The sequence below is a fragment of the Rhagoletis pomonella genome, unplaced genomic scaffold (assembly GCF_013731165.1).
Source record: "Rhagoletis pomonella isolate Grant_MI unplaced genomic scaffold, Rhpom_1.0 Rhpom_scaffold_00001, whole genome shotgun sequence".
Lineage (NCBI taxonomy): Eukaryota > Metazoa > Arthropoda > Insecta > Diptera > Tephritidae > Rhagoletis > Rhagoletis pomonella.
The window spans coordinates 55167724-55178104 of NW_023458555.1; positions in this window are offsets into that span (position 1 = coordinate 55167724).

Here is a 10381-nt window from a genome sequence, read left to right on the forward strand (position 1 = left end):
ATACAGACAGATAAAAGGAAGGTACCAAGCGGAATTTCATTATATGAATTCTGAATATTATTGGCTTCTTATTCGTGGTAAATATGTATGTGTAATATATAGTTTGGAAAGTGTAAAGAATGGTACCATATTCCGAATCATTTTCCCGAATTTAAGAAAAATTATCAAAACGGTAAAAAACATTTGCGGAAAGAAAAATTTTTGTAGAACTCTCTTATTCATAGGAGGGAACCGAAAATCCAATCGTGGGCCTTTGGCATATCATGAATACGAACTGAGTTCTAGAGGATGTTCGGTGCAATGTTATCGAAGCAGAACCATTACCGAAATTTATAAATTTTTTGTCGCAGCGCGTAAATGACTTATAGAAAGCGGAGAAGACTCTGCATGATATTACTATAAAACATTTCTTCTAAATTTTTAGTTTTTAAAATAATATTTTCTTAATTTATTACAACCAAAGTTATGTAAATATGTATTACTAATTTTCCTCCCAAACTAACAAAAAAATATAAAAATCCCTAAAAATACGAAAATTCATGCTTTTATGATAGGCTAGATTTCAATGTCCTCAACTGTATATTGAAAACACAAATGTCATTTGACTTATGGCATGTGAATTTGTGGTTGCCACATCCAACAAATTGTACTTATTGATCAATATTATTGAAGATTTGACGAAGATTTAACTTAAATCTACTGCCTTTCGAGATTTAATTTTATATGATAAATCTCAAAAGATTTAACGTCAAATCTCGTCAGAGGGCTAAATCTTCATTAAATCTCACAATGGAGACATAGTATAAGCATAATGTGTAAATCAAATTCGGTCGAGATCGGTCAAGTAGTGTTTGAGATATGGGTGGTGGCCCATTTTCCTACAATTGTATGCAAAATAAATTTTCTGCTTAAGGGCCATTGAATATATCAATTTTTGGTAAATATCAAGGCCGTGTTTTTGCTGAAATCGCATAACTTGTTGACAATTTTTATGCGATGGAATTAAGTGAGGTACCAATTGATTCGAAAATAAATGTTCTGTTACGAGGGTGTCAGTTGGCACAGGCGAAGGCGGTACACAGGCATGGTGGCAAAGCCCAGGCTAGCTCGCCGGATGGGGGGGGTTATTTTCGCCCACCTTACCTACCCTACGTAAACAAAAATATCATGCCTGCTCATCAGTACTAGCGGTACTAACAAACATAAGAAAGAGGAAAAGCAAAGTTGAAAAGAAGGCCCGTCCTGTCAGGTGGAGTCGTCCCACCCGCTTTGCGTCTTTCGCTTATGCAGCCATGGGCGTTGGTCTGACTCCTACTGTTCTTACAACGCCCCCTTAGCCTGACATGGTACGTCTGTCTATTCGTCAATCAGTTCTGTCCCAGTCCCGTCCCTAGTCAACGCCCTCACGTCCCCTCTTAAGCCCTGGTGTAACACCCACACCAAAGATAAAGAATCTACCACTTCATCTTAAATTAATCTCCTCAACCATGAAATAACAAATACGTAACACCTCTGTTCATTTGCTTACAATTTATTCACCGTATAACTAATTATAAAATCAAATGATTAACTGATTAAATGATAATGAAAAATCAAATTCAAAAAAAAGGAAATAGAACTGTTGTTTTAAATCGGAGTATTATAATGATACTTAAAAATAAAATAGAAATTCAATTCGGCTAACGCTAATGAGAAATTCAATCAATCTTTAAATTATAATGCAAGAAGGCAAACAAATAAAAGTAAAGAGAAAAATAATAATGATAAAAAACTTACTGTAACTGATGAACTAAATCCATCAAAAAATGTATCAAAAAGTACATTATGTAAATTATAAATTCAACAGGCAAATTCAGGAAGTTTTATTAATCTAAATTCCCAACTCTTTAGCAGTTTACCTATTTCTTTGCAAACACAACGTGAACGCCCTTAATATGTGCAAACGAAAAATTCAAAGAGAAACAAAAAAAAAAAAGGTAAAGCCACCGCGAACAGGAATATAAAAAAAAAATATGTTTAGCAAAACAAAACCACCGAAATAGGTATTTATATGTACTATGTATAAACATACGTGTATATGTATATGCATCAAATTGTTTTTGCACTCACCTTAGTAGTCCCGCGATGATGGTACCAACATACTGAGAGGACCCTGGAAACGGCTGGAAAGCAATATACATACATACATAGAGTCACAGCTGAGGTCTGCACGCCTGAGCTGTCAAACACCTAATCACTCGCTCGTGTTTGCGGGCGACGAGCGAGTCACTATTTCCGCGGCCAAGTAATAAAAAAAAATAACGCGATGCGATAAAAAACCCGAAATAAAAAGTGTTAGAAAATTTAAAAATTAATTGAAAACAATAGAAAATTTAAATTTTACCAAAAGAAGAATTTTACAGTGTGTAACGAAACAAACCGGGCCGCCAGAAAATGAAAGAAGAAGAAAAAAAAAACAAGTGCCGGTGTTAAGCCGGAACCAAAAAAAACCAAAAAGTTTACCGGCTATGTGCGTATGTTCACATATATCTAATAACAAAAAGCCCGAAAAATAGATGTTAAAATTTAAGAATTATGCTGGCAAACCATAAACTAAGGTAAAAAATCTAAAAAGTTGGCACATGGTGTGTTACATAATAAAAAAAAATGCAAACCAAAAATTAATAGACTCAAGAGCAAAAGGAAAAAAAGCATAAAGCAAACGGCAAAAAAAATTAAGTTAAGCAAAAAAACAACACCAAATTTAACTAGGCAGGCTGCGCTGCTAGACGTAGTGGCTGCTGGTCGCTCTCTCTCAGCGTCAGTTGTGGCGATCGCGCCGCTGCTGACGGCGGCGTGATTTGCTTATGTATACGCGGTTGTATGCAAATCCGCTCCTTGCTATTCAGCCCACTGGAAACTGCATCCTCCCACGCTGGTAAGTATAATTCTGCTTGTCTCTGTTTTCAGCTCTTTATGCATTTGCGAGTAAATAAGCACTCTTGATTTGTGCAGCGGGCGTTAACCTGCCCTCGGCTAGGTATTCAGCACAGCTGATCTTTATATGCTGGTTGTTGTTGGGCCTGCACTTGTTGCTCCTGTATATACATATGTTGTGTCGTATTTATGTGTGTGTGTGTTTCAACGTTTCCTTTTCCGTGATGCTTTGTGTTGAGTGTTGCAAGTGCGCCCTTAAGTATGACCGTTCGCGCCACTTACATGTATCTTACGTGTAGATGTTTAGGGAGGTCATACGGCCCCCATATGGTTGCTGCATCTACTGGTGCCTTGGTGCGACTCCTATGGCAGGTTGTATACTGTTGTAGCGATCTGCAAAAACAAAATCATCAGACAAATTGTAAGGGACAGTGTTCCGTCAGGGGTTACTCCAGTGCGCATATGTGTACATGTACACTTATATACATATGTACGTAGGTGTGCACATACGTACGTAGCGAAGCCCATAGGCTGATATGTACAGTCGAATGTTAACCGTACCATTTATATATATAAGTATATATATATATATATATATATACATACGTAATTGGCCATACTTTTGGTTTCAAACGCGTAATACCACCGAAATTATTATACCTTTTTTTGTATATAATTTTTGCAAATTCGGCTCGCTTCACTGGCACTTCAACTAAGTGTGACATGTACATGGTGAATACATTTCTTTCAAAAAAACCAAAAGGAAGTCACAAAAGTACCAACTAACAATATATATTTTCTTTCCATTGGTCACGCATTAATTTTAGCACAACAGGAGGAACCCATTTCTTTTATTTAAAGTTAACCTTGGATAATATACATATAAACTTACCTCTATCTCCGCTATTTTTGAGCACCAATGTATATCTATACTTAGGATCCCGTATAGCTGGCGGTATCCAGGACGATGCCGTTTTTTTGCACTTGACCGCTTTTAGTCTTTTTTTGTTTTTTTCTTTTGTATATAAATACACACACACACTTTACCACTGATAATTTAGCTTATCCCGCGCGACACTTTTACAAGGCACCGTGACTTTATGATTAACATTTTCCGGCTTCCTCCGCTCTAATTTATTCTGTCCAAGCTAGCCGAGCGTGTCACTCATGCCGCACCCACTCAAAAATCTCCGAAGATCAGCCACTCAATTTATTGCCATGCAACCATACACCCACACGCACGCCACTGCTTTATCGAACCGCAGGTTTAGCCAGGTTTCACACCTCAGTTGGTATGTCGAGTTGATAAAGGGTTTATGGCTACTTTCACTTCCTTTACTTACTCACTCACACATGCACACCAACACCCCTACTCATGGCAAAGGCTGCTGTTACAGTTCTTTTAAGTAAATAAGTACTAGATGTTTGGCAACTTTAAATAGAAATTTTTGAAACCAGCGATAGGCAAAGTTGAAAGAATCAAGAGAAATTGGGGCTAATTAAATTTTACCGATGAAAACTTCCAACAAACTAAGTCTAACAATACATTATTATACATCATTTAAAGGTCTATAAGTCTTCTTTTCAAAACATATAAAAATAGTCAAGCTGTTAATAGATAAGCGCCCCAAGTACGAAAGAAACTGTAATTTTGAGTTTTTTCGAAAAAACGATCAGGTGGCATTTCAAGAAAACCAGTTTTAAGATCTAAAAAAATTATCTAATAACTGATGAACAAATTTTTTGGATCAATTTTAATCGAACTTATGCATGCTTGGGGATCTCTGTGGACTGCTGACAATTGTCCAATGAACAGAATTGCCAAGTAAAATAAATAGATCGAAATTTATTTCACGCGGTTGTTTTCAGTGGCAAAAATAAAAAAATCTGTAAATTTATTGACTGAAATTTGTTCTTTAAATCAAACAGCTTAACAGGGCTGAGTTTAATACTGAGATATACTACATGTGCATTAAGGGGCGCCAAAAATTAGTTGTTATCATTCAAATTATAAAATTTTATCGAATTAATGACATCCACCAAAATATTTTGGCTCAACTCGCGGCTAATCGTGGGCTGGACCACGTTGAAAAGTTGGAGTTAAATTTCGCAGGCCTGCGTAATCGTTAGTTTTTGAGTTTTATTTTTTCTCAGAATCTAGTCGTTGTTTTTAAGTTCTATTTCGAAGATGAAAATGAAAGAAAAAACAAATGCGAAGATGAATACCTAATAAAAACAGACTGAAACGAAAGTATTTGCGAAAATAAAGACGAATAGGAAAACGAAGACGAAGGCGCCAGAGAAGGTTATTAAGAAGCTAAAGAAGATAATATATTTATATGAACACGAACACAGACGAATACGAATAAGATGACATTGTCATTACTATTACTATTATCGTTACAATTAAAATTACCTTTACCACTAACATTACCACCATTATACTTACCTTTATAATTATGTTAATTTCAACCTCAGCTTTGTATTAAACTATCTTTAGCTTTATCCTTGTTTTTATTTCTGTGTGTGAGGGCCTGTGTCTTTGTCCTGGATTGCCTTTGTCCTGGGTTTTGATTTTGGCTTTGTTTTTGACGTTGTCCCTTTCTCCCTCTATCTCACTCCTGCGCAGTAGTGCTATACCTTTGTCGCGGTAATCACCTAAGTAGCATTGGCAATAATATTCACTAGTCGTTTCCCTTTTGTGCAACTGATCAGTGTTGCCACTTTGTGAGTAATTCCTCAAAACGTGAGGAATTTCGGGTGCGCTTGGGTATTTTTTAGGATTTTTACTCTGAGGAATTTTTGAGGAATTTTCTCCTGATATATTTGTAGATAACAAATGCAACCATGTGAAACACAACAGATTTGTTAAAATGCTCTGCAAATTTTTGAACAAAAAGCTTTCCGAGGATTTATAAAGAGCGAAATGCACTACACAAGCGGCTTGTCAAAAATTCTTCAAACCTACTTTTCCCATTTCGTCATACACCATGCAAACATGACTCGTTTAAGCAAAAGCATTTTAGTTTTCTTCCGGTTCACAATGTAAAAGGTTTTGGTTTTCTTTGATTTTTCTCTCATGCGCTCTCATTCGGTAAAAATTTCGTTGCGAATGAGGCTATTTTATCATACACAACGTAAGCGGTTTGGTTAAACGTCAACATGGCGGCCAGAAAATCAAAAAATTTAGATTTTTGTTCACATTTCCCCTCAAACGGCTTGTCAAACCTTCAAACACCCCCATACACAACATAAATAGCTTTAAGGAAAGGGATATTTCGCTTGGTTTGTCCAGCCGCTTGTGTGGTATTTTTCGCTCTTAAGCACATCTGCATTTGCTGCTAATATTCAAAATGTTATCGGTAATTTTTTTCATTCCATCGTTATACTTTCATCTTATGTATGTATTTTGAACTTGCAAAATCTCGGTAACGAATGGAGAGAACACGCATTGTTCGATCGTAAGGATATTCATATTAATTCTTCATTAGATCCAGAAAATTATAGGAAAAAGTTGTTGAATTAAAAGATTATTTAGGTTCATATAAGTTTTATAACGATTACAAGATGTAGAAAATTCTACACGCTGTATTTTTTGTATATAAGAAAGGTGTAGTTGTATAAGAAAGAAATGGACATAAGAAAGCGTACTACGGATTGTTGGGGGTTTGCCTTCTCGCATTAGCTTGTGATGCACAATAATGGGTGTCCACTCCACGGTGATTAAAGATAAAACTTTCCCCATACGCATGTACATCTGCATCCGGAACCAATCCTGATACTTCTTCTTCTTATTTGGCGCTATAACCGCCTAAGCGATTTTGGCCGCGTCCAACAATGCACGCCAGTTGTTTCACTTCTGCGCCAGCTGACTCCAGTTGGTCTTTCCATCGCAGTGGGGGCCACCCTCTTCCTCTGCTACCCCCAGCGTGTATCGTTTTGATAACGAAAAATCCAGGTATTCGGATATCCGGATTCCTAAATGAAAAATCCGGTTACTCTGGAAGCTAGGATAATACTCGGCTATTAGAATATCCGGATTTTTCGTTATCAAAACGATATTTTCATTTCCCAATACCAGGTGCTCATAAATGTGTAGTAACAAGTTTTCTATTTCTACGTACAAAATTGTTTGTATAAATTTTAAAATTTCCAACATTATAATTTCAAAGACTTCTACAAACGAATTAAAAAGTTCAACAAACAAATTTATGCGTTTAGAAACCTTGCTACTTCATATGCATGAGCGCCTGGTATTGGGAAATTAAAGTATCGTTTCGTAAAAATACAAAAAAAATATAAAATTGACCGCCAGAGTTTTTTCATCGCATTAAAATATCATGGACAGAATAATGAAAACTGTTATGATACTTTTGTTCGTGGTGAATGCTTTACCAAATTGTAGCATTTCTAAAAAAGTGATGACAAGAATAGTGGCATTTGTTTTTATTGTGACAAAACGATACAAAACAAAGGGTCAACTTCAAGTCCGTCAAGAGCTAATTCACTCTGTCGGGGTCATAATTAATTTCCCGAATATGATTAATCAGTTTTTTGGCTTTTTTTTTTGATATCCGAAAATACGAATATTAACCGGATCTTCGTAAATCCGGATATCCGAATAATTGTACAAACGAATATTAACCGGATATCCATACTATCCGGATTTTATTTTTTATTTTTTTATTTTATTTATGTCTAACAGCTTATTAAGCCTAGTTTATATATAGTTCTTAAAATATACTCGTTATAGCCTAACGAGTCTTTGAGTCTTTAATGACTCCTTCAGATATGAGCTTTTTTCCACCAAATTGGTTTTTGAATTTGCTTACTATATTCAGAATGTCGATTGTAGATATTTTTTGGAATGTTAGCTACACTAGCAAAAGTCGCTATAATACTTACTGTCGGTATAGGTATATACACTTTCAAAAGTCGCTATAACATTTATTGTACGTATTTATACAAGTTCGAAAGTCTCCATCTTCTGATGAACTTAGAAAACTGCAAGAAAACGTGGTAGTTTCGGTGCCTAGTGGAAGACGTCGTAAAAAAAGTAGACCAATCTTCATGGAAGAGAGAATGCGAAAAGCTAAGAAAAAGCTAGCTATGTAACAGTTCCTGTTTCAAAACTCGCTATATTAGTTTTTTATATATAAAATTTGCAAAAACTACCATACTGCGATTTTGTTTTTTAGTGTTATTAGCAGGGAACGGATTTTTAGGACCTAAAAACCTATTAAAAAGGCAAAATAAAATAACGAAATAGGCTGGAAAAGGCAAAATAAAATAGCGAAAAAGGTAGGAAAAGGCACTAGGTATTGCAAAAAAGTCAAAACAAAATAGCGAAAAAGGCAGGAAAAGGCCCTAGGTATTGCAAAAAAAGCAAAATAAGGCACTAAAAAAAGACAGAAAATACGAAGAACAATCAAAAAATACATTTATTTTAGAAATGTTTATATTACAAGTAAAAAGAGAAAAACTATGAACTAGTTTCATTATATGAAAAATTTGTACTTTGAATCTTTGACTAGTTTATCCTTTCGAGTTTCTAACTCATAAAACTTTAATCTGTATAGTTGTAGTAACATTGAACCACAAGATGCATTTTGAAGTTTTCTGGCAGCATTTTCATTCGATTTTCGCGAAGAAAAGCCTTAAATGTACTAAATGTGCGCTCGAAGAAAGTTGATACAAACACCAATTTGTCAAATTTGTCTTAAAACAAAAAATGGAAATGCTATAATCTTTTTTTTAAAGGTAGAAAAGGCAAAAAAAGGCAAATATCTTCAAAAATGCAAAAAAAGGCAACATCAAATGTGTATACTGTTAACACTTTTCCATCTCTAACCTCGAATGCAACCCTGTTGTGTGATTGGCAATCCTTTGGGGGATTGACAATCCTGACTGCAGCCCTGCCTATCACATTCCTTTTCCTTTTTCCTTCTCTGCTATTCCTTTTTCTCTCGCTTTCTCTTATATAGATAGAGAATTTTCTGGACGAAAGCGAGTCAGAATCGACACGCGCTTCTAGAACAAATTCTTATTTTTGAAATAAAATTGTGATTTTTGCGATCGTAAAAGCTTCAGGTGTGGGGTCCAAGTACCCATTGTTAAGTTAAAAACTAAACCTGAAAAAGACTAAAAAATGCCACAACGCCTTACGAAGCAGCATCTCGCCGATGCACTTATGGCGGCTGGCGTGAATTTTCCACTGACGGCCACGGTGGCCCAATTAAAACGTCTTTATGCTGAACACCGCATCAGCGAGTCGCCTTACGAGGAGGATGAGGAGAACATCTCCGACATGGAAGATTCGGCAGCTCCGGACGACGACGCTACCATAGCCAGTGCCATGGGAAATGAAAAGCCAAGTAGGTCTACCCCTACTGCTGGCCCTAGTGCATACGCTGAGGATACCGTTGCCCATCGTACAGCTGCCGCCACCGGTATTTTGGGCCCTAACGGAGGTACCAGTTATGTTTGCGAAAGCAGCGCTGCCGTCACTATTACCGCCGTCGGTGAATATTCCGCTGCTACGCCCGTCACCACAAATACTAATACTACTGCCGTCGCTAATATTACTGCCGCTAAGCCTTCTGCCGCTTCCGGCGCCACCATCTCTACATCTCTTCTCGGTCGCCTTACACTCTGCCGCCACTAATTCTGCCGTCGCCTTACACTCTGCCGCCAATAATTCTGCCGTGGCCTTACACTCTGCCGCCACTAATACTGCCGTCGTTGAAATTCCCGCCAATACCGAAAGATCCTCTGTCGCAAATATTCTTGCCAAAACCGCCGTCGCCGCCACTAACAGCTCCTTGGGTTATGAAAGCTCTGCTGCTGCGAGCATTCCCGACGGCTTCAATTGCTTAGCCGGCGACACTAGCTCCGCTGCTTTGCACAATAATACTGGAAATGCCTTGGATCAACAGCTTAGGGAACTAAGGAAGAAACGCGAACTGTTGGAGCTACAAAAACAAATTTATGAGTTGGAAAACTCGATTGGTAGGCCCACCGGATGCAGAGCCTCGTTCGCGGACATCGAACACGCTGTACCAAAATTTACTGGTGATAACTCCACACGGTCAGTGCACCATTTCTTTGAGGACTTTGAAGAAATTATGCGAACTGTCATTGCAGACGATCAGTTCAAACTGCTAAGCCTACGCCGCTCGCTACAGGGAACAGCTCGAGTGTTCCTAACCACAACGTCTGCTCTTAACTCTCGAGACCTAAAGAAGGCGGTCATTGAAGAATTCGACAGTGCAGTCAGTCTCCAGGACGTCTATCGAACACTGACCGAGCGGAAGTGGAAACACCTTGAAGAGTCCCTGCACTGCTATATTTTGACCATGCAATCTTTGGCGAAGCAGGGCGGCATCCGGGAAACCGATGCTATCGACCTAATTCCCGATGGTATCGGAAACAAAATCAACAACATCAACTTGCTTATGCCGGCGCA